This window comes from Rhamphochromis sp. 'chilingali' (genome assembly GCF_963969265.1).
Source record: "Rhamphochromis sp. 'chilingali' genome assembly, chromosome: 12".
In the NCBI taxonomy this organism is placed as follows: Eukaryota; Metazoa; Chordata; class Actinopteri; order Cichliformes; family Cichlidae; genus Rhamphochromis; species Rhamphochromis sp. 'chilingali'.
In genome coordinates, this window is record NC_137939.1 from 1,857,361 (window position 1) to 1,881,673 (window position 24,313).

Here is a 24,313-nt window from a genome sequence, read left to right on the forward strand (position 1 = left end):
TTGTTCAAAGAGAAGATATAAAACAAAGTTCTAAGCTAATCGACCTTAGTGTTCTCCTTTTTACAAAGAATCGATAAAGAATCGAATCATTAAACAGAATCAAAAATGGAATCGGAATCGCGAAAATCTTATCAGTACCCATCCCTAGTCTCAGCTGACTCCAAACTTATTAACACATATCACCTGGTTGTAATACTTCGGCAGCCGGAGTGTGAAATGACTGCAAGCAGCCTTCCTTCAGCTTTGAAGCCATGCACAATGGAGATTTGCTGATTCAATCATTTTTATCCAGCCTGCCCAATTTGTAAACATTAGACTTTGAAATGTTTCTTTCATTTTAATTTATGTTCTCTCATGATAAAAACCTGTGGTTGAAATGTACTATTTTTTTCATGAAGGCCAATGTGAAAAGTTACCGCTGGCTCTGCCTGTCTAACTTTAGATAACAAGAAGTTTTCTACAGAGGCGTGAAAACTGCATTCAGTACATCTCCAATTTTATCTTTTAAAGTACACTAGTGTTAATTGGCCAGAAGTTAAGTTAGGCAACATTTGCCTTGTGCTGCTTCAGTCTCCACTGGTGATGCAAACAGCCTGTGCAGCAGCCACATACTTACTGAAACTACAAATTTAAGGACAGCACTCCCATATTTAACTCACAGAGGTACAGAGTCATTAACGTTGTGGTAATTGCAGACAGCTGCAGAAGGGGAGCTTTGAGAATACAAAACAACAGACAACAGCAGAAGAATCTGACTACATCGACGGGAAAGCATTTATCATACAAGGCGGGGGGTGGAGGGTGGGGTTGGAGGGAGTTTTATCTCCAATGCAGCTCCCTTCTTTTCAATTAGATTGTTCCTGCATTTCCATTGGTAAATAATTCACAGGCAGAACCATCAGCAGATGGGCACGGCTGTATAAATGTTTTAGTGTGTGCGTGGGGTGGGCAGTGAGTGATGTTGGAGATGGTTGGTGTGAGTTCCAACGATGGAAATAGTTTTTAGGCGTTTCCTGTGCTTTCAAACATTTCCTGCTCCGCCTGTCTTCCTGTCCGTCTCGCTCGCTCTCTCTCCCTCTGATGGACTAGATGAGGTTCTCTTTCCATGTTGTCCTGAATGTAAATGGAAGAAGTCAGCTCCAATGCATGTCAACTAAAGAGAGCAGAAAAAAGGCACTCACAAACAGTGGGAATGTGGGTCGGACATCTGTAATATGAGAAACAACCTGGAAGACAGAGTATTGCTGTGTGTGTTCGTGTGTGTTTTTTATGTTGTCGCTCATGGCAAGTGCATTTATTTATTCATATTTTGTGTGTCAGAGACGAATTAGTGTACAAGATAATTGGTGAGATAAGTTGGGGAGCTCATTAAATTAATTAAAGTTTTTTGAAGTGTTTAGTTTGTTACTGTGTTAAGCTTCTCTTGGGAGTCTGAAAGCAAAAAAAGAAACAAATGCTTATTTAATTGTTAATTCGTGCATATTCAGAATTTGAATGTGGAGGTTGTTGGCAAAATGAATGTGACATTATGGAGTCATAAAAAAGATAATATGATAATATTTTGTATTTTACATCATGTATGTACTGATGTGATTAGATATCTCTTCATAATAAGGAAGTTGGACAAATAATCAATGATGAGTTTTGGAGAAGTGGTGGGATTAAATAAGTAGCACTTCTTCCCCCTCTTTGTCACATATGTAAACTCAACTAGAAATCTACTTTGCTTTACTTTTCATACCATGTTTTTCTACATGACATCCTGAACTAAATGACAAAAACAAAACAAGTCTTCCATCGTGTCTGTCTTTGTCTGTATGAATCTGGAGGAGTGAAATGTTTGTGCCTAAAGAATTCATACCTTGGGTGAGTAATGTTTATATATATTTTATTCATAGAGTACTTTTCTAGGTACTCAAAGATGCTTCATCTCTGTATATACAATCAACCTCATACAAAGAGCAAATCAATATTTGATGTGACCACCGTTTGTCTTTGAAACAACACCAATTTATCTACAGACACTTGTGCCCATTTTTTAGGTACTTGGTCGGCAGGTAGGTAAAAGGATCTTGGGGTATTTTCCATATTTATTCTTCATTCCTCTAGGTGTCTCCTTTCCCTTCAGTCAATCTTGAGACTGGGTCTCTGCGAAGGCCGTACCATCTATTTTTTGTTTCAAACTAAATTCATGACTCATCAGATGCATCAGGATTGTGATATGGATCTAATCCAAAGCTTTATAAACTCTTGCTTAAAAAGCACAAACATATTCCTTTCTGGGTTACAGTGTCACCAGGCTGTCCAGCTGTCCCTCTCCCCAGTAACATTTCCTGCACCTAATGTGATATCCTGAGGTCCTCTCGGGCCAGATGACATATGTAATCTCTTCAGCATGTTCTTCATATACAGCAGGTTCTCGTCCCAGTTGGACATGCCAGAAAAACCTCAAACTTGAGCTTCACTCTCAGCTGCAAACGGCCCCAGTGCACACTGAAGGTCATTCTCTGATGAAGCCACAGAAGCCCATCGTCTGTAGAGAAATGAGGCAATTTTGAGGTTCCAAAATAAGACACGTTCATGAGCCCCCCTGTCGTGCCTTGAAATTCTGTGCAATAAAACTACAAACTGAGTCAAGGCAACCAGGCGGTTAATGTTGAGAATACAGACCCAGCTCTCAATCTGCTTGTAGGACCAGATGGCACAAACGACCTTAATATTTCCTAGTCCTGCGTCATCTTCCTGAGGGACCTTTTTACATTTGAAAAACACATGTAGACTGATTTTAATAAAGGCACCATGATTTCACCCAGTGGTTTCAACTTCATATTCTGAAGATTTCATATTACTATTTTTGCTGCCATTGTGTTTATTTTCACTAAACGTGGATGACAGGGTGGTCTGCTAAGTTAGCAGCTATTGCTAGCCAGCTCTGGTGATGTGTTATATTCATTAACCGCAGCAAATGAACACACACACCTGATAACTAGCGCTAAATAAAACAGTTGAATTTCAGTCAGCAAACCTGAAGCACAAAGTGTTGTACAATACAGAAGGCTATATCATTTGCCAGATAACTCTAAAAGGCACCAACAACACAAGCATAGCAGACATAGCAGATAAGTGTCGTTCTATGAGTCTAATTAGTGGAGGTGAGGCCTAGCAGAGAATTGGCTCCAGCTCCCTGTGTTGGGATACTGGTGAATCTAAAACATCCTCATTTCAGTTGTTATGAAGGGCAAAGTTATTCACAGAGGAATAAAACCATTTTGTTTTGTACCAGGATTTAAATGTTGGGTTTTTTTTTTTAATGCTGTTGATGATTTTAATATGGAAGTCTGTGGGGAGTGAAGTGCTTTTGGAGCCAGCCTCAAGTAGCCACTAAAGCAACTGTTTGCTCTAGAGATTACTGATTGATGCAGACTGGTCAAACTTGCACGTTCCCTCCAGTAACTTTGCTAGGCCAAAGTGATGGTCCACCGAGCAAGGCTTCCCCTGAGTCTTCAGAGTTTTTCTTCTAAACAACACAGATTGGTTTGCATCATTCACCGCCGGATGATGTTAGTAGTACTTTCTTACTGCTGAACACAGCCTGGGCCAAGACCTTCCATCCCTTTTGGATTTGTCAGATGGTTCAGCTGAACTTCCTTCAGGCTCTAGGGCCAGACTAAAGTCCTTTTCTATAGCCTCTCTGGCTCCAGCACTTTAGCTGCTATTGTTTTCCAACTTTGCTAGCGTAGAGTTTTACCTTCCAGCCTTTAGTTAAGTCATTGACATACTGTCACTTCCTGTACGGACACAGGTTTCCTGAACCAAACACCATTTAGAGGGCGTTACAAATACTATTACTTTTGGCCTTAAAATTGATTCAATATTAAAACTATTGAATTTAAGAAAGAAATGATGACGACAAATAGAAAAGAAGTTTGATTGGAACTTTAAAATCCCCGTTTTTAAGTCACTGTCATGCATTAATGTTAAACATGGGCCTTTTTTTATTATTTTAATGTATATCAAAGACATGTCCCAGAGCAATCTTTAGTATTGATCTGGGCCTTCTTTGCTTTTCTTTTTTTATGATATGTTATTTACTGTATCCTGTGTGCCGACGACCTCTTAACCAGCTGGTGTTCATTCGCTGCATCCCTTGAAGGGAACCAAAAGCTATGATTTTTTTGTAGCAGAACTTTTCTTTTGTCTTCCACCAAAAATATAAAAACTATAAATAAATAAATAAATAAAATCAGGAAGCAGCTTCTGTTTTTAGCCAGAGATGACAAATGTCTCATCTAGTAGATCATTTTAGCTAATGCTAATTAACAGTATTCCCATGAGTAACTTAAAGACATCCAAAAATAAAACTCCCCCCAAAAAGTCCAACCCCCCCAGATTTTGGCATCCGAAAATGGGAGCTTTGTGCTCTCTGTACTCTGCCAAAGATTGTTTACGAGGCAAAAGAAGCATTCATTTGCAGAACTGTATTTTCTCTCTGTGATTCATTGTTTCACATCACTTTCAGGACTCCCAGTTTCTTGGATAAATTCAAGTCAAATGTCTCAGTTTAGATTTTTTTGTTTCTAAGTTTATAAATGCAACAGCTTTAAGACCCACAAACCTGTAGCTTGTGAAAAATAAAGTGTGTTACTTCAGTGGTACATATTTCATCACCATTTAGGTAATTTATCAAACAAGTGTATGTGTAAGCCTGGGAGCGTCATCCCCCAGTCAATGTTTTTTTCTGCAGGCTGTGCAAACTGTTTTATTTCTTATTCTGCAAAAATGCTCTTTCACATGGCGAAAATAGATTAAAATAATACTGATAACTTATCTACAAGTTAAAAACTAATTAAAACGATCACAAGTCAAAGCCCTAGGTTGAAGGAAGACAAAATATCTCCTTTTCAGTGCTGTATTCTTCAGTGAAAGGGGACTATGAGGTGCTGAGAACTGAAACTGTGAAGCCAAGATGGCTGACTGAATGCTGCTCTAGTTATTAGGCCAGAAGGCAGAGCAAGTCAGACGGGGCTTGGCTGTAAACGGGGTCCGATTCACGCATTGACAGGAACAACGTTCACCGACACCATTCTTGTCTGATCAGCTGTAGCTATAGGAACCTCACAAGTAGAAGTTTTCTGAAGTTTGCAAGTGAGCGAGTGGACTATCTAATCCAACAAGTAGTTATCTGCATAGTCATAATATACAGCTTTATCTCATTTAAATGTATCTGTACATTTATTCCTGCAGGATATTTCATTAAATGACTAATACAAATAATGATTTATACTTCCTTGCTTTTCCTTTCCACTACCTCAGATAAATAATTTGCTTTATCGCTTAGTACCGGTAAATATATAGAGAGGCCAGCGATGTTCTTCCTTTTAGTAACCCACAGCTAGCAAAACCTTCATTAAAAATCTTCACTGCTAAACCATCACAAAGAATAAACTGCACAAATACAGCAAAAGTAATTCCATATTCAGTGGACAGGGTGAAGGGTTGAGAGATATACAGAACCCCGAATAACTGAATTCATACTGGATGAATAAACCAAGAAATAAAAGATTGTTCAGTCAATTTACTGCATGAACACTGCATGCATGTTAAAAAAAGAAGAAGAAAAATAAAGAGTGTATTATTTTGATTTGTATTAACTTTGTGCCCGAGCATGATCAATTTTTGCGCTCCGAAGACTGAGTGACACCGGCCCTGTGCTCTAGTTGTTTGAGACAAGGCTATTTGTTTCAGCTGACAGGAGCTCAGGGCAGCAGAGACACGGAGAAAAAAAATAAAGGAAATAGAACAGAAAGTGAGAGGACAGAGAGAGAGAGAGAGAGAGAGATGAGTTCGCTAACGTCAGACACAAAATTCACACATTTGTCGGTAATTCGTGCAACGGGAGGCTGACCGAAAAATTAGAAATCAAATTTCATCAGCTGGCACCTTAAAAATAAATAACAGTGTGCACCAGCAGTGAAGAACTGCTGTTTTCTCCAAACTGAGCACAGGGAGCCCCTCAGACTGGCAGATAGTAAAGTCAGTCTGTGTATTGATGCAGTGTAATTAGAACAGGCAGTTAACAGGCTGCAGTTTGATTAGGCAGAGGTGTAAGATGGAGGCACAAATGGCTGTAATTTTCCAATTCTCCTTGTGAAATCTACATCTTAATGTCTGCTAATAAAAGAATAATACTAAAACAGACTATGAAAAAAAGATTGTGGGCCTTCTTAATTGCGTTGTCATTTATCATTACCTACCATAGCTTTTGGAGAATTAGAAGGGCTTTTAGATTGAATCCTCCGATCATTTATCGTGACAGACGGTCCTTTAAGACAGAGACAATGTGAGTTAGAGTCACACTTTTTTCATGTTAAAAAAACATCAGTCGTGACAGATGCGTCCGTGAGTGTGTTAGTAACTGTCAGTGTGTGCAGATCGAAGGCATTGATCGGAGCTGCTATCTGGCCTCGCTCCACGTCGGCTGCCTGTCAAACAGAGATGGAGGGTAGCTGATACAGTGCTGAATGAATGAGAGTCTAACACAGACAAAGTATACACACACACACACACACGATCATTTGCAGGAACACAAACAGTCATGAACATGAGTACGTCACTCACGCTGTAACACACCTGTCCCTTTAAAATCAGCCTCACTCATTTGTAAATGTCTCCTGCAGAGGACACAGAGAGCGCCGCTGTTTACCTCCAGCATATTTAAATTCACGCGGTACTACATGTGTGTTGCTGCCTATATCTTTGTTCCACGCTGGCCTCATTCTTATCTTGTTGACATCTCATTTTCACCCATCAGTTTGTCCCTCACTGATTGAACGTAGCTGTCTGACGGCCTGACATGCCTCCCAACACCTCACAAAAATTTGTCCTTCACGTGTTCTCCGTGTGACTGCAGCAACCTCGACATTTGAGGTGAGCTGGATTTTTTTTCCTACTGACGTCCTCTCACACTGACATTCACATATAAACTGTCAAAACACACAAACACACACACGCACACTTAAACTCACAAGCCTGCTAAAGCCCTGGGGGTGGTAGGTGAGGTGTCAGCAGTGATCTGATAGCGCTGAGGTGGTCCAAATGCATGATTCCTCTTAACCCTGATCCTCTCACTGCATCCACCTTGAAAATGCTTCCTTGTGTTGTCCCTGTCCCTGTTGTCTCCAGGCCAGGGACTTAAACATGTTGTGTATGCGTGTGTGTGCTTAATTTGTAATTCACAGCTAACATGCATACTTAAAACTTCAACTACAGACTGAACTACAGGACCTTGCTGAAATAAGTTTTAAAAACTTCAATTAATTCTAATTATTATTCTAGCTGAGAAATTATTGCCCAGGTCGGCCAGAGCCTGCAGGCACGGTCTGTTAGGTCTGAAAAATGCTTTGGATGTTAGAGTTGGGAACAGAGAGGTAGCCTGTCAGGTGAACTCTGAGATGTCGCCGCTGCAAGTTTTAATGAAGAGGTAATCATGCGGAAATTACAGATGAGCAATCATTGATTAATAACTACATGTTTTACAAGGAGGTCAGGGATTGGTGAAGCTACAGTGGATCTCTCAGATTAACCGCTTTGATTGGTTCGGTAAAAACCCAGCCGGCCGAGTGTGCAATGACTAGAGTTGGATAAATGGGCTCATAACTTCCCTAAAGTTCCCTTTTTCTCCACCCTCCCCCCATCCCCTTTTCTTCATTTGTATGCAAAGTCCAATCCCTTAGGCTCCCTTTCCTTCTCTTTAATTTTCAGCCATCTTTTTTTAATCAATTTTCTTTTATCTCGGGGAAGTTATTTTAATACTCCTACATCTTATTTCATTCTCAGCAAGACTGTGTGGGGATATCAATTATTCAATGGAGAGGGAGCTGAGGAATATGTTAATATTGATTAAGCTTTCGCCACACCTAAGAAGATTACACCCTCTTATCACTGTGCTAGAGTGCTGCATTAGCCAGGCAAATTATGGGACACTGTGTTAGATATACAGTGATGTAAGAGCATTTGTGTATCTTCCATGTTTGGATCAGAGATTAAAAGCCTATTTAGGTTATATGACGAGCAGTGAAAAGGAGACATGCTCTGCATTCAGAACAATTTCTGCTTTTCTTTGAAGCTTAACCCCTTAATTGCACCAAAGTAATACAACATAAACTCAAAGATTAGCCTTGAGGGCAGGGGAAGTTAAGCACGTTGTACCAGGCTAAATGAGAGAATTACAATCAAGGCGGTCATGTCTGACTCCTAGTTCTGCAGCATGTCGAGAATCTTTTTTTTCAATGTATTGTCTTGTTTTATCTCGACAGTTGTAGCGTTTGTGTCCTAGCAGCTGTTTTATTGCCACGGGCTATGGCAATGGTTTTGGGCAGTGATACCACAGATACTCAGGCATTTGTATCTCATTTCCCCAGAGCCCTGCAGGGCAGCCAGGAGCTGTATATTTGTCAGGGTACAAAGCAGGCAGTCACAGGGCTGAGGGAAAAGGCACTTGAACAGAGGTGGGCGTTAAGGGGACAAGATGTCATTGTTTGTTTCAACAGGTTTTGGAGAAACGCACGACACTGCCGAATGCAGCTTTGGAAGCCAAATAGCTGCTTCTGATTCAGGAATGCATGCCGTAGTATTTTAGAATATGTGCACATATTGTGGCACAGCGCACAGCCACACATGCAACAATCGATGCAAATAAGGTTATAATCGTGCTTTGCATCAACCCCCTCTGCTGAACCCAAACTCCAAATTAATCCCTCTTCATTCTGAACAGATTTCAGCCAGCAGCATTTTATTTATTACTGTGCACACCTCTGTGGACCCTTAGGTTCATAAATACACACACACACCTAAAGCCTAACACTACTGCTGCAGTGCAGTCTTTCCTCCAGCATGTTCATCGGGACTTTAGTCTGCTTATACAGTCAATAAATCTGTGTACAGTGTGCATATTAACGAAAGTTCTGAATAAAGGAGCCCCCGTGTCCTCGCAGTTGCTTGTGTAGATATAGAAAAGCTGTGCTAATTGATAAAAGTTCAGCAGAAATCAAAGGATTGTCACTGAGCCAGTCTGTCGGCCGTGATTCATCAGCTTGCTTGTAGACCTTGTGCTTGTGTTGTTTTGTTGTTGCCCACAGAAGAAGAAACAAGGGAGAAAAGGACAGAGAGGAGATGAGAGGAGAGGAGAAGGACATGAGAGAGACAGATAAGTAAAGATTGAGACAGGAGGAGGGAGAGGGGAGGAGAGTCTCCTGCTCTGCATTAATTCTCTGTTTGCCAGTCAGAGCATGCTCTTTCCTATGAGATTAGACTGATACAATGCATGTGTGTGTGTATAAGCTTGCGCATGTCCGCACGCTCACACTCTTCTTGCTTTGTGCACACCTATGTGTCTCTCCATGTGTGTGTGTGTGTGTGTGTAGTGGTGTGGGTGAATGTGCTTGTGTGAATCCACTCACGCCCTTCCCTGTGAGATTAGGCTAATTTGTCAGTGATGCAGGAGTTCATCCATGATTAATAGGCCAGCATGTTGGAAACAATGTTATTCTGCATTATCTACCTGTGGGACACGTTGTACAGCTGGATGTGTGTTTCAGTGCACGTGTGCGATGCACCATGAATATCGAGCCCCAAATCTTCTTCCAGACGCACTGATGTTGTATGTCTGTTGGTACATCAGTAAACTATGTGTCGATACCACAGTGTGTTGTGTACAGACGTGCATGTGTGTATTATTCATGAGTAAGTCCGTTCAGATATGTGACTCTGACAGACCCGACAAACCTCTTAGAAAATGGCATCAAAGGTTTTCACTGGTGTGCCTTTCCCCTCTGGCCTCAGTGGGTAGTAGGGGTTAAGTGATTTGGAATATATAAGACAGAAGCTCCACTCAATTCTTTTTAGGGATGTGAACACAGTCTTTCAGAGAATAGTTGTCAGGTTCTTAGGTTAGCATATCTTTTCTATATCTCTGCAAGAAAAAACGGGGGAGGCTAGACATGGCCAGTAACAATATTCAGGCAGGCTCTGGCATTTAAATGATGCTCAGCAGGTACTAAGAGGCCCAAAGTATTCCAAAAAATATCCCCCACACCATCAAATCACCACCATCAGCTGGAACAGTTGATACAAGGCAGTATGCATCCATGCTTTTGTTTACACCCAATTCTGACCCTGTCAGCTGAATGTTTCAGCAGGAATCGGGACGTATCAGACCAAGCAACATCCTGTTGTCATAGTGATCTGTTGCTGCTGTCACCCACCTGCTTGAAAGTTTAAAGTGCTGTGCATTCACAGATGCTTTTTTGCATACCTTGGCGGTAAAAAGTTACCATTGTCTTCCTATCAGCTCAGAGCAGTCTAGCCATTCTCTTCTGATCTCTGATCTCTGGCATAAACAGAGAACTTGCTGGATCTGTTCGGACCATTATCTGTAAACCCTAGAGACGGCCGTGTGGGAAAATCCCAACAGATCACCAGTTTGTGAAATACTGAGATCAGCCCATCAGGTAATAACAACAATGCCGTGTTCAGTGACACTTAAGTCACCTTTCTTTGACTTTCTTCCGTGCAGTTTGAACTTCAGCAGGTTGTGCTATATACCTAAATGTACTGAGTGCAAAGCCATGTGATTGGCTGATTAGATTTTTTGTATTAACAAGCAGTTGAACAGGTGTATATTACAAAGTGGCTGGTGAGTTTATTACTTTACCTTACCTGCTGAGAGGTTGAGCTTTGATAAGGAAACAATATTTTTTACATTACATTTTCCAAACTGTAATTTTATTTCAAATGTTTGTTTAAAAGTGCCAGTTTGTTTTTTGTATTTAATATGATTTCATTATTCCCGAGTCGTCACTTCATGAAAGAACAGCTTGTAGTTTTTTTTCCTATAACATGCATTAGTCATACTCATGTTTTATCCTAAATATTGGAATAGTGACTTTTAGATTTGACATCATTGCCTGCTGTCAAAATTATACTGTGGAATTACATTTATGGAGGTTTTATAAAATATAAAGGATTTTCTTTGCGATTCTCATAAAGTAATGAGTGTGATTTTTTTTCACAGTAAAGTCACACCAAAGCTAATTGCAAAGCAGAGTGATTAGGAAAAACTAAAGACTAAGATAAACAGACCTACAGAATTGTCTGTGACAAATTCTGTCCAATTTAATTTCCCATGGCTTTGCATAAGACTTCATAAAGAGGCACTCTTTAAGCGTTTGTGTTCTCCAGGGTGCATGTGTGCGTGTGTGCGAGCACGCATAGGGGTGCGTGTGATGGCAAATGATAGAGACACAAGCAGTAGATGGGATAACTATGGGAAGCAGAGTCTGTGAAGCCAAGGAAAGAGGATCAATACAAAATGTACTTTGTGGAGACTGAGAGCCGAGAAACTCTGCAACCAATTAAATACAAAGATCAGACAGAGAGAGTGAGAGAGAGAGATTGAGAGAGAGTGTGTAATAGTAGAGACCCTCTGATGAAGGTCCATTATTTTCACTATGTACAGTGCATTGATTCAAGCACGCCCACTGTCATCCTGTTACTGCTGTTTGTGTGTGCTGCGTGTACTGAACCTGTCAGGAGCATCAACCTGTAGAAATCCGAGGTCAAATATTGCAGAACACGTCTCTCAATTATTTATGTAGTTTTAATACACTTGCACATTCACTCAGAAAGCGACTGACGAACCGCATCAAGTTTAATGTTCTTGGAGCCTGCTTCACTTAAATGGCATACATCATGATGAAAAAAATGACACGTATAAGCATCCCATGTATATGTTTGCTGTACACATGCCACACGTAATGTGACACCTCTGCCACGGCAAGCCGTCACGTCATCCACGTTTCCCCGAGCAAGGCTTGACTCAAAGCCCTCTGTCACTTTCATCATGAGAGAATATGTATCAAAACGACTAACTTCTCTCTTTTCAACTTCTGCTCCTTTCGGCAGATGCATTCATTTTTCAGAGCCGGCATGAATATTTCAGGGCTGAGTGACAGATCCAGTGAAGAATGAAAAGAGAGACGAAGTAGGGAGGATGGGAAGGGAGGTCCAGGGAGGTACGAGTAATCACATTTGGTTGTGCAGATCTCATAAATGACTTAAGCCCTGCAGATTTCAATCAGACTACCACTACTCTTCATCATCATCATCATCATCATCATTGATTTCTATTTCTGATTGCTCTCTCTCTGCCTTTACCTCTCATCTCTTGTCGGGGAAACTTTACGTAGTATAGTGGGTGTGTTGCTGCAGGACTGCCAAGTACTGTCTGAGCGGTTTGGGACATTTCACCCCACAGCTTCCATACTATCAGCCAGCAGAGATCCACTGTGCAAAACTTTCTGTGACAAATGAAGGCATGTAAAATTGAGCCAATGGGCTGATCTGTATTTCCCGCAGAAATTTATCTGACTGAATGCAGATTATATATTGCTTTAATTTAGTGCTGGGTGGCGGGTTCAAAGAGACTGATAACTAATCAGGACAGATCTGTGAACAAGGCTGACAACATTTTTATTTTCATCAGTGTCAGGAAGCAGGACATGTTCATGTTTCTTTTTTCAGTTTCTTTGCACTCTAATTGATTTATTCCACTGGAGATATACCAGGTCTAACAGGAAACGTATGTTCCCAAGGCAGCCAGGTAGGAAATCTGAGCAGCTGTAATCTATATAGTCGTGCTTTTACAAATACAGTCAAGGAGATAATACCTCCTACTTTCTTGGAAATGGAGGTCTGATTCACAAACACACAACTGATATAAAATTCATTTCCCTGGAAATAGAGGGAATAATCTCTCATCCTTTAATGCTGCAACGAAGGAGGCTGCGTCTGGGGGAAAGAAAATAGAATCGTTTGTTGGCTGTTGTGATGCTTGGGTGAACGTGTAGGTGTGTTTGTGGATGAAATGGTGGGGCTCCAGAGGGTTTTACAGATATTTTGCCCTGGAGATTCTCACACCAGAAGTTGGCTGGACGATTGGTGTATACTTAAATTAAAACACACAAATAATTCTTTGTGTTCATTATGGGGCAATGGTACACTTTATTGGTTGTAAAACACTTAGAGGATTCATTCTTTGGATTTATGCAGACGGTATCTTTCATTAATGGCTGTAAGGAGCCTCAGCCTGCAGAGTGGTTAGTTTACAACTTTGATCCAAGCTAAAATATCTCAACAGATGAACTGCCCAAAAATTCTGCAAAAGCATTTATGGTCCCAGGTGGATGATGTCTACTGACTTTGGCAGTTCTCTATTTTTTTTTTTTTTTTTTTTTACCTACAATTAAAAAGCTATTTCAATTTTGTGTAGCACTTTGGGTTTTTCACCAAATCATTACAAAGCTAATGGCATTTCTGATAGCTTTAACCACACTACTGTGCAAAAGTTTTAAACCATACCTAATTTCTTTATATTTTCTAGGAAAGTGGAAAATAGATTCTGCAATTTATTTAAACATGTGCAAACATACATGGAAATACAGTACATAAGGCAAAAACAAGCTTGGAAGACAATATTTGGTACGAACACCAGACGCCTTAATGCCAGGTTTCACAATGAGCTCACCCGAAACCCTGGCTGATCAGGACCCACACCCAGTTTCACACCTTGGCTCAGGCGATTAGAGGATCATCAGGGGGTCCTTTGTCCCTCTTTGGGGGGTCACTCCCACTAGGTTTAAATCTGGGACTCTCCACCATTTGACCTTAGAACTGAAGAAGCTTCTCGGATGAGAGGTGAAACGTCTTCAACTTAAAGAAGTCCAGACGCTTTTCTTTGCAAGCTCCTTTGACTACGATGACCTGGATGACTGAGAACCTTCACAGACATATGAACACCTTTATTCTTTAGCACAGCCTTTATTTGACAAGATTTCTTATAATTTCATTCCTTGCTTGATTTCTTGGGGTCAGTTAGGGTTTGTCTGTTGTGTTTGAGACCTGCCACATCTGCTTTTTCCTCCACTTGTAAAGTTTTTCAAGGACACACTGCACACCATGCTGAGATATGCTGAGTTTTTGGCTAACAGCTCTTTGGGAATCACCTTGTTGGTGCAAAAATATTATTTTAATCCTGTCAAACCGTGTCATTTTTTTCATACAGTCAGCTAAGGAAATGTGAACAAATAATGTGACTGCTAGAAACAAAGTGGCCAAAGATGCACTTTAAACCTGGTTCTTTGGTTATTCAGTCCCATGAATAAGGTGCTTTTTCATGCTTGATTGATTCATTGTTCAGCATTGAGAGGTTTAACAGACAAAAAATAATTCCTCTAAAAATGCTCAGGTACAAGGACTGGACTGAAAAAGAATGAAATTATAGAAAATGTGTTAAGAAAAACTTTGAGAAACCTCCAGAAATCATGGAAAACTATTATTCAAGAATACTTTTAAAAAATACAAGAAAGTATGTCACCTTGAAAATAAAATATAAAGAAATGAGGGGTGGCTCATGAGTTTTGAACAGTACTTTTGTTTTGTAGTTAGTAGTAGAATACTAACTTACTTATTTTGACCCATAGCACACAACGTGTACATAACAGAAGCAGTTACAATGCATACAAGCTTACTGTAAGATGTACATCACAAAATGTTGGATACTCCAATCGGATTACCATCCACTTATAATTTAGCAACTTGCTACCAAAAAAACCCCAAACTGGATTTGCAATTCAATGTGATCTGACAAGGCAATTTTACAAAGAGCACAAAGCCCGCAGAACACTCCAAAGATCTTATTTTCTCTACAGAAGCGATCTCATGTCCTCAAAGCATCAGAATTATCACTTTCATTCAGTTCTTTGATAGGAATGAAAGATCTGAGTGAAAAACAGCTAACAAATCAAATTAAATATCAGATGAAAGGTCCCGAGTTTGTCATTTCACAGTTCAGTCTTGCTGAGCTTTGAGTACTTCAATTTAGATAAGAAAATATTTTGGTGGGTTTGAGAGATTTTTCATTCCCTTCAATTTAAAAGACTGCTACTTTCACCGTCCACTTTTAATGAGTTTCTTGTCTAATAACTGTAGGAATCTCAGTACTTCTGGTAACAGAGAAAGAGAATCAAAAATGTGAGCTGTTGGCCCTATCCTTTCTTTTTAAACTATCAAATGTGCATGAATAGTTTATCTGTAAAACTTTTTCATAATGCTATTGGATCCCTCATGTCATGTGTCAGGGCATGTAAGAATGCTGCTGTGCAGTGAACGCACTACTAATAAAGGTCGAAGACAGCAGATTGCCTTTGATGTCTTTAGTTGAAGCAACTGTTAAACTGTATGACTCAAGTGCTCAAGTGCTATGAGTGCCTAAAATAACAGTGAAAAATGGGGATGGAAAAAACACTCTTAAAAATAGTTGCACAAAATGTACAGTACCCAAAAGAAATAAGAAAACCAGGTTTATAAATGTATGGACTTATTGTGCAATCAGGTAAAACAAAACAACTTTCAGTGGCAGAACAATTATATATACAGACTGATGCGGTTGAAAGTGGTTTAGCCTCCAATAAACATTCTGCACACATGCCAGGGCTTATGCACCAATAAGCCAAGGCTAAAATTCACTTTTTGTACCTGCCAAAACACACTGTAACTGTCAAATCAGTGTTTATCTCCCTCAAAGGAAAAAAAAAGTATATTCTTCCTAAAACAACAAGCTTAAGATTTCACAGGAAGTCGAGATGGCAAGAAAATATATGCTCAAATACTAATCGATAATAAAATATATGATCGGATACTCATTTACAACACTATTGCCTAGGGATGTGTGGCTAGACATCTAAACATTGCTGCCCTTGCCAGTCAATGCCATAAATACTAATCAGTTTAATGTATTATTCTTACTAATGCCACTCTTACTAGCCTGCTCTGCTTGTTCGCTTCACTCTTGCTCAGACATGTATGTTTAATTGATGACTCTCTGTGTAGGGTTTGGATTATGAACAGTTTTAATAACATTTTAAATTACTACAAAGGTCGAACTATTAGAAATGCAATAGGAACCTGTAACTTATAGGAAAAGGCAGAATGGCAGTAGATCCATTCTGTATGTGGTACCGTGCAAATCATCGTCTGCTGCTTATGTTTCTGTTATTTGCAGTGTTGGGCAAGTAACTAGTAAAACAGTTAAAAAGTTACAATTAGTAATGAGTTACAGTTACTAGTTACTTCTTCAAAAAAGCAAATTAGTAACTGAGTTACAATATTGTAAAGTAACTAATTACTAGGAAAAGTAACTATAGCATTTTCTTGTTAGTAATGGTAATGGCATTGTAATGATAGAAATAGCAATTCGTTAGATTACTGAAAAAAGTAATACCGTTAACGCCATTATTTCCATCGATGGTTATTTTAAATGTTGATCTACCTATAAATCAAAAGTCTAAATAGCCTAATTACTAGATTACTGCGAAATATGATTTAAACTGTGTTTAAAATTACAAGTGTGCACTGTCACTAAAAGTGGAATGGGCTCAACATTCAGCTCTCTAACCCTCACATCAATTTTACTTGTAAACAAAAAATAAATAAAGTGACTAAAAAGCCTAGACAATGATTTACCTCAAAGGAAGGAACAGACACACCTGCCATTTGCAGCCACTACAGCCCTCTGTCAGTCATGGTTCTTGCTAATGTCTGGAAAGACTCCCCTCTCACTGCCATCTGGTGACCATATTTCACCCTCACTTTGTGGTGCGCAATGGTAAAGACATAAGGTAGTAAAAAAAGTACCAATTAAAACTTAAAACCTCTGGTGTCCGTTAAACAATCAGGTGCAGCCCTGATGCTAACACTCCTCCAGTTGACCCATAATTTCACAGAGCACCGTTGCAGACTGAAGAGGTGAGTTCACAACAATAAACAAAACTTTACGAGGAATTTCAAGAAGTCAGAAAAACTCCTATTTTACTAGTAAGTATTAAACATTTGTCTTCCTCCCCTCACCCCAATCAGTCATGGCAGTTGTGCTGGAGGTTTCCTCCTGTTAAAAGGGAGTTTTTCCTTCCCACTTTCGCCAAGCACTTGCTTATAGGGGGTCATTGTTGGAATTTTTCTCAATTTTCTTTGTATTTTTGTAACATTTTCACCTTACAATATAAAGCATCTCGAGGCAACCAGTGTTGTGATTTGGCGCTAATCGAATTACCATGAATCTTACCTTGGCTGGTGCATACATTAACGTTAGCCGTTTAAGTATTAGCAATTATCCACCAGCCACATTAGCCATCTGTGAAGTTATCATTAGGGTAGCTGCTAGCAGCTGCGGCTAATGATAAACCATGACATTAATGTTGGAGCTATGCGGCAAACATTATCAGTCCTGCCAATCTGTAAAAACTGTTGTTCTTAAAGTCAAAGACTGAAGCTGAGAAATGTCTTTGAGCAACGAGCTCACATTGCCAGGTTGATTTGATCTGCAACAAAAACACAGTCACTGAATGTTTAGCACTAGCTGAGACAATCTAAAAACTTTTTTTTCCACTAGCGAAATAAATTGTATACTTACACTTATGTTTTACAACATGTCAGACAGAACATGTGACAACCTTAACAGTAAGTACAGCACAGAAATTTACCAAGAAAACATGGATATAAACTCTCTTTATGGGCAGAAGTGTGTTTGTGCTCAGCTTAGCTCTCCACTTTCCCTCCTTTCTGTACGTTTATGAAGCAGATTCATCATGCTCAGTGATAAGATATTTTCAGCTCCTGTGGACATGTCCCTGTGGCTTTGTCTGACTTCATCCTTGCACCAAAATGTTAAAATTCACATTCTCTGAAACACAGTCAGAGCATAAACACCAGACTTTCTGTGAGTAAACCATTCAAATCAATCATAAATAAAAAGATGCATAGTAATGCCAACTACAACAATCCAACTGCCCTAGGAGTACAGGGTGAAAGAATAAAGTTACGTTGAAACCAAGCACACCATTGTTTTTCTTGTGACATTACCAATAAGTTTGATGTGTCACATGGCCCTCTTCCTATTGAAAAAACAAAAGTAGCATCCAAGATGGCCGACTTCTAAATGGCCACCATGGTCACCGCCCATCTTGAGGAGTTTGCCCCCTCACATATACTAATGTGCCACAAACAGGACTTTAACATCCCCAATCATTCCCATGTTATTACGGTGTATCCACATAAATGGCCCACCCTGTACTTAATTTTAGGATTTTTTAGAAACATTTTATTTTAAAGGCTAATAGCCCAAACTCTGAAATATGTTGGATTATCGGATTCCCTGTATAACATTAAAAGTTAGTTGTCAACAAGAAAGATTTTTGATTTTTGCGCAGCAACACTTTAGTGTAAGGCCTGAAATGGGCTATCTTGTGAATCCTGCAGCTAAAACTAGTAAAAATACCCAAGACTAGACAATTTTAACGAGATTACATAAGTTTCAACCTCTCTTCATCGGCTCCTTAGCCACATCACATGCCTGTAATGACATACAAATTTCTACATGAGCATTCCTGTTCACACCAGTCTGATTTCAAATCTCAAACCTTGATTTCCATCTCACACTCTGTGGGTCCTGTCTATCCCCACAGTTTTCCTACTGCAACCCTTTCTCTGAAATAGCCTCCTCAGATATTTTTGAATCAATTTTATTTATAGCTTAAAACTGACTTTAAAATTGACTTGTTGAATAATAGTCTTTAAATTTAAAATGCCTTTCACTTGAATGGTAATTTGCAGCAGGGACCAAATCAATGTAGATAACACTGATAACAGAGGCAGAGCTGTCAAGAATTAGCAGCGCTGTCTCCATGGTAACTGCTGAGTGAATTCGACAGTGTTTTCACCGACCAAAGACCTGCCTTTGACATCATGCCCTGTGTAGTTAACCCTTGATCTAAGAAACACACAGAGCCACATTCAGATGTATAATCACACACACACCCACACAGGTGCACAGACAGTCCACGCACATCCGCAAAGTGAAAGCTGGGTTGACTGTGAGCCATCATTAAGCCTCTGACATGTAGCACACAACACTCTAGTATCCCCGAAGGCCCAGAGTAAGGTTAACCAGGCTTTTCACACTCAGCTTTCCACTCACACAAAGGGGTAAAAGAAAAGAATAGTGGTGCAAGAACAAATGCTTTGGTGAGTATCAAGAATTGCAAGTGCTTTGGAAAAAGACCTTTTCTGGGTGTTTTTCAACTGAGAAAGAATGAAGATTGTCTCGTTAGCTCAAGCGCCATCATAATGCGCACAGATATGAAAGTGGATTTTACTCACTTTTTGCCTGCTTTGAAATCTCACTGAGGATTTTCTTACTTTTATACATTTAGTGGGTATGCAGGAAAAATCAAGTGTGCACAGCGGGATCTGTTTTGAAGGCTGGCTGTGTGTCTCTGCACATCATCTTCTCTGAAAAGATTTTGTCAGGGAGTGATGAGAGTAAAGTTACCTCCAGTTTTGTTTTGTTTTTGTTCTACCTGAGCACACTGGTTTAAAGGGGGTGTGTATAAGCATATATTAGCATGGGATTTAACTAGCAATTGACAGAAGGGGGAGGGTGTTTTGTGGTAGGTAATACTCCATATTTGTGTTATTTAACTACAGTGGGGCAAAAAAGTATTTAGTCAGCCACTGATTGTGCAAGTTCCCCCACCTAAAATGATGACAGAGGTCAGTAATTTGCACCAGAGGTACACTTCAACTGTGAGAGACAGAATGTGAAAAAAAAATCCATGAATCCACATGGTAGGATTTGTAAAGAATTTATTCGTAAATCAGGGTGGAAAATAAGTATTTGGTCAATAACAAAAATACAACTCAATACTTTGTAACATAACCTTTGTTGGCAATAACAGAGATCAAACGTTTACTATAGGTCTTTACCAGGTTTGCACACACAGTAGCTGGTATTTTGGCCCATTCCTCCATGCAGATCTTCTCGAGAGCAGTGATGTTTTGGGGCTGTCGCCGAGCAACACGGACTTTCAACTCCCGCCACAGATTTTCTATGGGGTTGAGGTCTGGAGACTGGCTAGGCCACTCCAGGACTTTCAAATGCTTCTTACGGAGCCACTCCTTTGTTGCCCGGGCGGTGTGTTTTGGATCATTGTCATGTTGGAAGACCCAGCCTCGTTTCATCTTCAAAGTTCTCACTGATGGAAGGAGGTTTTGGCTCAAAATCTCACGATACATGGCCCCATTCATTCTGTCCTTAACACGGATCAGTCGTCCTGTCCCCTTGGCAGAAAAACAGCCCCATAGCATGATGTTTCCACCCCCATGCTTCACAGTAGGTATGGTGTTCTTGGGATGCAACTCAGTATTCTTCCTCCTCCAAACACGACGAGTTGAGTTTATACCAAAAAGTTCTACTTTGGTTTCATCTGACCACATGACATTCTCCCAATCCTCTGCTGTATCATCCATGTGCTCTCTGGCAAACTTCAGACGGGCCTGGACATGCACTGGCTTCAGCAGCGGAACACGTCTGGCACTGCGGGATTTGATTCCCTGCCGTTGTAGTGTGTTACTGATGGTGATCTTTGTTACTTTGGTCCCAGCTCTCTGCAGGTCATTCACCAGGTCCCCCCGTGTGGTTCTGGGATCTTTGCTCACCGTTCTCATGATCATTTTGACCCCACGGGATGAGATCTTGCGTGGAGCCCCAGATCGAGGGAGATTATCAGTGGTCTTGTATGTCTTCCATTTTCTGATGATTGCTCCCACAGTTGATTTTTTCACACCAAGCTGCTTGCCTATTGTAGATTCACTCTTCCCAGTCTGGTGCAGGTCTACAATACTTTTCCTGGTGTCCTTCGAAAGCTCTTTGGTCTTGGCCATGGCGGAGTTTGGAGTCTGACTGTTTGAGGCTGTGGACAGGTGTCTTTTATACAGATGATGAGTTCAAACAGGTGCCATTCATACAGGTAACGAGTGGGGGACAGAAAAGCTTCTTACAGAAGACGTTACAGGTCTGTGAGAGCCAGAGATTTTCCTTGTTTGAGGTGACCAAATACTTATTTTCCACCCTGATTTACGAATAAATTCTTTACAAATCCTACCATGTGGATTCATGGATTTTTTTTTCACATTCTGTCTCTCACAGTTGAAGTGTACCTCTGGTGCAAATTACTGACCTCTGTCATCATTTTAAGTGGGGGAACTTGCATAATCGGTGGCTGACTAAATACTTTTTTGCCCCACTGTAAGTAATGAAGACCCATTGATTTTACATGTAATGTGATAAATTCTAAGGAGGTTGGTTGTCCTTTTACAATTGTACTGGCTTATCTAGTTGATTACCATGTGTACATGTTCCTCAACATGTTCTCCACTCTGTGTGAGAAGATCTTCACCTACCCATATATTAATCTGAACTAAGCACAGGAGAGAAATACAGTGCTCAGCATAAATGAGTACACCCCCTTTAAAAAGTATGAATTTAATCAGTAGCTCAACGAACAAAACAACAATTTCCAAAATTGTCACCAGGCTAAGTTTTATCGAACACTTGTTTAACTGCATAACATGAAAATAAAGTTAATAATATAACTTGGATCACAAAATTTCAGTTTTACTCAAAATGATTGAAGCAAAAATGAATACACCCTGCAACAAAAACTACTGCATCTAGTATTTTGTATCACCACCATGATTTTCAAGGACAGCACCAAGTCTTCTAGGCATGGAATGCACACGTTGGCAACATATTGCAACATCTATCGTTTTCCATTCTTCAAGAACAACCTCTTTTAGAGCCTGGATGCTGGATGCAGAGTGATGCTCAACTCGTCGCTTCAGAATTGCCCACAGGTGTTCGATTGGGTTCATATCAAGAGACATACTTGGCCGTTCAATCCCCTTCACCCTGTTCTTCTTCAGGAATGCAGCAGTAGCTTTAGATGTGTGTTTTGGATCATTGTCGTATTGGAAAAATTGCACGCCGACCAAGTGCACGGAGTGATGGCAGCATCTTCTCCTTCAGTATAGAGCAGTACATTGTTGAGTTCATGATACCATCAATGAAATGCAGCTCCCCAACACCAGCAGCACTCTTGCAGCCCCACATATGGACACTGCCACTAGTGGTGTGCGGATCGAAATTGAAATATCGATTCTTCCGATACCAGTAATTTATGTTCTAGAATTGATTCTCATATTAAAATATCAATATTTTAGTACTTTGGGGTAAATTTGTAGTTTTTCATTAACAGGAAAACAGTGGATAGAAACTACATCATTCGGATCGTCTAAATTGGAAGGAACTACTTCCTCTTACGCCTTTCATAGTTATATGCGATATATGGCTGTATAAAAGTGCGGCAGCCCCTGGTGTACGCACTCACAACAATGGCTGAGCGCAAATGTGTGGACGCATTTTACCTCCAACAAACAGCCAAGACGCGGTTTGCGATACATGTGTCAAGACAGTGAGGTGTTGTGGCAACAGCACTAACCTCATCAAACACCTCAGAGTAAATCATATCACAGAATATGATGAGCTTATGTTGAGGCAAACTGAAGAGGAGGAGAGGGACAGGCGCTGCTAGGGCGAGACAGACGTCTCTAATGGAGTCCTTTAGTGCTGCAGGCAGGCAACGTGTTCACATAGCGCACAACTTCAGGTTTTTTATTTCTATATGATGAACTCTGCATTATTAAGCAATAAGAACAAGTAGTCTGATGTCCTGTAATCATTATGAAGCTATATTATTATATTATCATTACAATTACATAATACAATTATATATTGTATTATGAAATACAATGAAACATGAAGTTTTTGTACAGAGTATCAGTATCAGATCGATACCACCCTGAATTTTACTTGGTATCGGATCGGAAAGGAAATCAGTGGTATCGCACATCACTAACTGCCACCACCACGTTTCACTGTAGGCACCATGCGTTTCTCGTTGAAATCCTCACCTTTACAACGCCATACAGTTTTGAAACCATTAATTCCAAAAACAGTGATCTTCGTCTCATCACTCCAGAGTATAGAGTCCCAGTAGTCTTCATCTTTTTCAGCATGGGCCCTAGCAAATTCTAGATGTGCTTTTTTGTGCACGGGCTTCAGGAACGGCTTCCTTCGTGGACGATACCCACGCATGCCATTCCTCTGCAGTGTGCGCCATATGGTGTCACGGGAAACGGTCACTCCAGTTTGGCTTTCTACTGCTTTAGCTAACTGCAGTGAACTTGCATGGCAATTTTCTTCAACCCTTCTCATCAGAAGACGCTCCTGTCGAGATCTTAACTTCACAGCCTGGACGTCTCTGTAAGATGGTTGCACTTACATTTTACAGTATTTTGACTGATATGTAAAGCTTTGCTAAGCTTCTTGTAATCCTCACCTTTTTTGTGTAACAAAATGGTGTCCTTTCTCAGATTTTGTCACATTTCTCTTCCACATGGAGCCCTTGCTGGCAGCATGAAATGGGAAGGGCTTTTCTTTGTTAAGCCTGCTGGCCACCTCTTAAATGAATCATTAGACTCACCTCTGGTTGAATGCCTGTTAATTCGAATTTTGTAGTCTTAAGTATGGCTTTTCTCCTAAGACCATAATTAGGGTGTACTCATTTTTGCGACATGGGCTTGAATGAATTTGTTAGGAAAATCACTTTTTTTCTGCAAATTAACAAATCTTGTTTGCAATCAATGGCCCACATTTGTGGGAGTATTTTGTAGTAAAGTATCTCATAGAAAATGTTGATTCTGAAAGGAAACTAAAGGTTTTCTGACATGTAGTGGGGCGTACTCATTTATGCTGAGCACTGTAAGGATAGTATTTGTGTTAAAAATGACAAGCTAGTTTTCTGTAAGGCCAGTAAAAACTTATACTGTGATGAATGACTAAATTTGTATTTTGAACTAAAAAAAGAAAGAAAGAAAGAAAGAACAGGTATGCATTTGAATAATAAAGCAACCACAGACAAATAATCTAAAAAAGTTAACTATAATGAATCCAGAAAGATGATAAATCAAGGCCACAGTCAAGCAAGATTAGAGACCGGTTAGCAACCATCTGACAACCATCAATTGTGAGGAGAAAATGTGTATTCCCAGACCAGTTGGCAACTGGTTGCTTGAGGCGGTTGATCTGAAACTGATTGCTAAAGCTCCATTCACACAGCCTTAGAGACTTGTCACTAACTCTCTAGCAGCTACAAACTGGTAAAAATTAGTTTTCCTTAACAGGTTAACAAATGGTTCCTGGAGGTTGCTGAAGGATATCGTGTAAAATTGATTGCAAGGAGCGTGTTGCATTGCAAACCTCAATTCTTGTGGTTGCCATTAGATTGCTGGGCTCATCCTTCGT

The 24,313-nt window shown here is 40.1% G+C and overlaps 1 long non-coding RNA gene across 1 annotated transcript in view; it reads right to left on the reverse strand.

Annotated features, from left to right (window-relative positions):
* Positions 1–802: 802 nt before the first annotated feature.
* Positions 803–24,313, reverse strand: part of LOC308408032 — an 84,279-nt gene continuing 60,768 nt past the window's right edge. The window contains exons 2-3 of the long non-coding RNA XR_013973749.1: positions 2,340–2,533; positions 803–1,153 (exon numbers count right to left, since the gene is read on the reverse strand). This is a non-coding gene — a long non-coding RNA (uncharacterized lncRNA). The remainder of the gene's footprint in view (positions 1,154–2,339; positions 2,534–24,313) is intronic.